At 51.1% G+C, this 4,962-nt stretch overlaps 1 pseudogene; it reads right to left on the reverse strand.

Annotated features, from left to right (window-relative positions):
* Positions 1–3,648: 3,648 nt before the first annotated feature.
* Positions 3,649–3,786, reverse strand: LOC137374048 (U2 spliceosomal RNA; annotated as a pseudogene).
* Positions 3,787–4,962: the final 1,176 nt, after the last annotated feature.

Raw genomic sequence — 4,962 nt, forward strand, 5'->3', positions numbered from 1 at the left:
CGATTCCCACCCATTGATTGAGACTGTGCTACTGATGTTTGTGTAGAGTAGTTTGATCCAATTGCAGATTCCCTCCCCAAACCCCATTTTGGAAAGCACGTTCATATGTAGGTGTGCGATATCCTGTCAAAAGCCTTCTCCTGGTCCAGGCTGATGAGGCAGGTGTCCACCCTCCTGTCCCGTACATAGGCGATTGTATCCCTGAGCAGCGCGAGGCTATCGGAGATCTTCCTGCCGGGTACAGCACAGGTCTAATCGGGGTGGATCACCAACTCCAGAGCAGACTTGACTCGACTGGCTATGACTTTGGACAGAATCTTGTAGTCAACATTAAGCAGTGAGATGGGCCGCCAATTTCTGATTTCTGCCCTCTCCCCCTTCCGCTTGTAGATGAGGGTGATGATGCCTTTCCTCATAAATTCTGACATGCTGCCGGCCAGGAGCATACTCTCGTATACTTCCAGCAGGTCCGGGCCGACCCAGTCGCACAGGGCCGAGTACAACTCAACCGGTAAGCCGTCGCTTCCGGGAGTTTTACTCGACTCGAAGGACTCGACGGCCTTTGTCAGCTCGTCCAAAGTTAGCGGCTTGTCCAGTCTCTCCCTCCTGCTGTCATCTAAGACCTCTGTGATAGATGACAGGAAGGACTGGGAGGCTCTGCTGTCTGTGGGCTTCGCGTCATACAGCCCAGCATAAAAGGATTTGCTGATCCTTAGTATGTCGGACTGCGAAGACGTTACCGAGCTATCCTCTTCCTTCAGCCTGCTGATAACAAAGCTCTCTCTGTGTATCTTTTGGAATAAGTAACGTGAGCACGTCTCATCCTGCTCGATGGAGCAGACTCTGGACCGGAAGATGATCTTGGAGGCCTCCATTGGCAAAGAGCGAGGCCTGCTGGCTCTTCACCTCTTGGAGGTCCTCCTTGACCTCCCACCAGTGAACTGGAGACTCAAAGAGGGGTTTCACAGTGCTCCAACCTTTGTAATCCCTTTTGACTTCCTCAACGTTCTCTGGGGTTATAAGTGTACCATTGAGCTTCCATGTCCTCCTGCCAACCCGCTGGTCATCCTGTAAGTGACAGTCGGCCAGTAAGAGGCAGTGGTCGGAGAAGAACACCGGCTTGACGTCGGTGGATCCGACCGTGACAGCACGGGACACAAACAGGAAGTCAATCCCGGAACGGGCAGACCCGTCCGATCTTGACCATGTGTATCTGCGCTGCGCTCCGTCTGCAGGTTTGCTGAAGACATTGTGCAGTTTGGCATCTTTAACTGTTTCTATTAGGAATCTGGACGTAGCATCCAGTTTGCTGTCGTCTCTGCCGGATCGTCCAGCTGCATCGATGATGCAGTTGAAGTCACCGCCTCAGATGACCGGCCTGGACGTCGCCAGCAGCAGTGGGAGCTGCTGGAAGACGGTCAGCCGCTCGCTGCGTTGTACCGGGGTGTACACGTTGATCAACCAGAGCGGAGCGTCGTTGTACATCACGTCTGCTACGGGGAGGCGACCGCCCACCACCTCCTTAACTTCGGAGATGGTGAAGTTACCTCCCCGCAGCAGAATACCCAGGCTGGAGGAATGGCAATCATTACCCCCCGACCAGATCGATGGCCCGTGGGACCACCATCGCGACCATTGCCTATAGGTGCTGAGGTGTGGTATTCCACACTCCTGCAGAAACAGTAGGTCGGCTTTGACCTTGGCGAGGTAATCCAAGGTTGAAACACATCGCATAGTGGATTTAATGCTACGCACATTAATGGAAGCAATTCTTCTACCCATTTTTTTTAAAGTTAGTTGTTGCTTCCCATACCATTTGTCCTTGCTAGTCCCAGTCCTTCGGGATGTTCCTGCATACCCATCGTGTGCGCAAGCTGTTTCACGTTAGTTGGGCTCAGAAACCCCTCCTGGTTTTTCATGCAGGGTTTGTTCCATGGAGTGACATCGGTGGGGGGTCTTGTACGCAGCAAGGATTGGGTTGTCCTCTGCTGTTCCCCTCTGTTCCTCCTCGAAAATATCACTGCTCCCGGCTTCCCGGAGCTGAGATGCACCAGACGTGTCTTTGCTCTCGGTGTCCCGGAGCTGGGATGCGCTGGCCATGTCGTTAGGTGTGGCACTTTGGGGTTGGGGCATGCCGGGCCCATCACAGCTTCCAGTGCCCGGGGGCTGGGGGGCTTTATCTTACATCTCCTTGGAGTTCTGCCGTCTCTTTTGAAGGGGCCGTCGTTCCAGCTCTTCCTCGTCCAGTGAAGAGGAGCTGCTGTAGTCTGTCTCAGACGGTAACCTCCTCTTGCCACTGGTTTGGGTGGTGGCCTGTCCCGCTTTTGGAGGTCTTTTCTTTGTGGTTCTCCTTTGTACCACTTGCCACTGACCTGTTTGTCCATCTGCTGCCTCCTCCTCCATTGATTCTGTCTGTGGAGGAGGGGCTTCCGGGCACAGGGTAGGTGCTGGGTCGCTGGTTTCAGTTGTCTCCCCGTTCTTCTCCTTCTCAGGTATACTTTCCTCGCTGTGCAGAAGGTTGCTTGTCTCCTTTCCAGCATTGGACGCCTTCGTCGAACCTTCTCCCGGCCTTTCCTTGGACCTTGCCGCCTGAGCATAACTGAGGCAGCGTTTGGGGCAGGTTTTGTAGAGGTGGCCTGCCGCTCCGCACAAGTTGCAACACTTACTCTGCTTAAAGTCCTTGGTCTGATGGCCTTCCTCCTTGCAGTTCTTGCAGACAACCGTGCTGCAGTTAGCTGACATGTGACCAGATTTGCCACAGGTGCGACAAACTCTGGGCTGCCCAGCGTAGACCAAGAAGCCTCGACTTCTTGCGAAGCTGGAGGGAGGGTGGATAATGGCTCCACTGGGATCGACCTTCAAGGTCACCTTGACCTGCCGCTTGCTGGTCCAAATCCCAAAGGGGTCCTTGACATCAGTGCTGCTGCCAGCCACCTCGACGTACCTGGCGAGAAAGGTGAGTACATCCACCACCGGAACATGGGGGTTGTAGAGGTGAGTTGTCACCACCCGATCCCGTTGTGACGTACGTGTGAAGAGCAGCTCCACTGTGAGGATCAACAGTGGCGCCCGGTCCCCTTTCTCCTTGAACGCCTTCAGGAGCTTGATGCATCCTGCCACATTCTTCAACGTCACGTCGAAATATCCACTGCTGGGGAAATCCTGCAGGCAGAAAATGTCCGTAGCTTGAAATCCACAGCAATCAAGGAGGATTTTCTTGATGAAGAAGGTGCGATTGACTGGTGTATCTCCTTCCTTGTCCTTCACGACCATCCGAACGGTGTTCCGCACTCCCTGGCCTGAAGCTCGAAGATTGGGTATAGCCATTTTACTCAAAGCCTACCCAGGATCAAAAGCCAATGATCATGGTCTCTTCTCTGCCAAGTAGGTGGCACAGTGGCGCAGTGGTTCGCACCGCAGCCTCACAGCTCCAGCGACCTGGGTTCAATTCTGGGTACTTCCTGTGTGGAGTTTGCAAGTTCTCCCTGTGTCTGCGTGGGTTTTCGTTGGGTGCTCCGGTTTCCTCCCACAGCCAAAGACTTGCAGGTTGATAGGTAAATTGGCCATTATAAATTGCCCCTAGTATAGGTAGGTGGTAGGGAAATATAGGGACAGGTGGGGATGTGGTAGGAATATAGGATTAGTATAAATGGGTGGTTGATGGTCAGCACAGACTCGGTGGGCCGAAGGGCCTGTTTCAGTGCTGTATCTCTAAATAAATAAATAAGTAAGTACTGATAAGAACAGATACTACATTTGATCTTTGCCAAAAGGCTGAGAAGCGATGACGCTTTCTGCCACCATTGTACTAGCCCTCCCACCTCCCAGCCTGTCTCCAGAGGGCTGGTAAAATCCAGCCCCACTTTTCAGTCACATATTATTTTGGAGGAGATGACACAGAATATGTAGCACTAGAGGGAACAAATGTGAATTTTAGTTAATTGAAGGTGTGCAGTTTCGGCTAGGGAGCGCAATTGTCAAAATGTGCTGAATACTGCACTGGTTTTTGCCATACAGAAGTTACACTGCAGTTTCCTTGCAAACTCATTAGCATAAGCCCAAACGTAAAATCAACTATGAATCAATGCAATCAAATTGCGTAATCGAGCGCAATTGATTTGTTTCTGGAACAGGGCATACAGCAACATCACAAAGAGGAGGAGGAAATTAACCATTCTTAAACTCACCGATTTGAACTCTTGGTTTTACTTTTTAATTGGCTTCAATTAACTGTTGGTCACTGCTGTTGTCATTACAACTGCTGTGTTCAATTTGCTAATTACTGCAGTCGAGAAGGACGCATCTGTGAAGCTTCGATTGACTGCTGGTCACAGGTCTTATACTTCAAGGGCAGATCAATTGACTGTAAATTTGGCATTTATTGTAATTTCAAGTAATTGCAGAAGCAGAAGCAGAAACAGACCTGGATCAGGCTTTAACTGACTGTTGCTCACTGCAGGTCAGGTGACTGTCGATTAAGCATATAAAGAGTTAATGCTGAAGACAGTGAGAACAACCCCTCCCACTGTAAGAGTCATGATGTGACAGTCACATGAGGTTAGGCGTGGGAGAAGAAGAGGTAGCATCACGAAGGATGCTAGCTCAGGAGGCTTGGTGACTGAATATACACTATTATGTAAATGATAAAGAGTTCTTAGTTGACCATATCCGGATTCTGAGACTTTCTCCAGAATGCCCCAGCTACGCTACAAATTACAACAACAACACACAACATGTGGTACTGGTTAAAATGACCAGGAAAATGTGAAGATCTCCTTACCATATGAAGTAGCAGCAGGAGAACTGCAATCTAGTCAGGGGACTGCAATGAAATCCAGAGCTGCTCCATAGCCCAGAGGGCGCAGACAGTCAGCCCTGCAGCCTCTCAGACTGCACCACAGAAGTGTGGGGGTCTGCAACGGCTTATCCAGGTCCAGCGATCGGGTCCAAGTTTCAACGCAG

This window comes from Heterodontus francisci, chromosome 9 (genome assembly GCF_036365525.1).
Source record: "Heterodontus francisci isolate sHetFra1 chromosome 9, sHetFra1.hap1, whole genome shotgun sequence".
NCBI lineage: Eukaryota > Metazoa > Chordata > Chondrichthyes > Heterodontiformes > Heterodontidae > Heterodontus > Heterodontus francisci.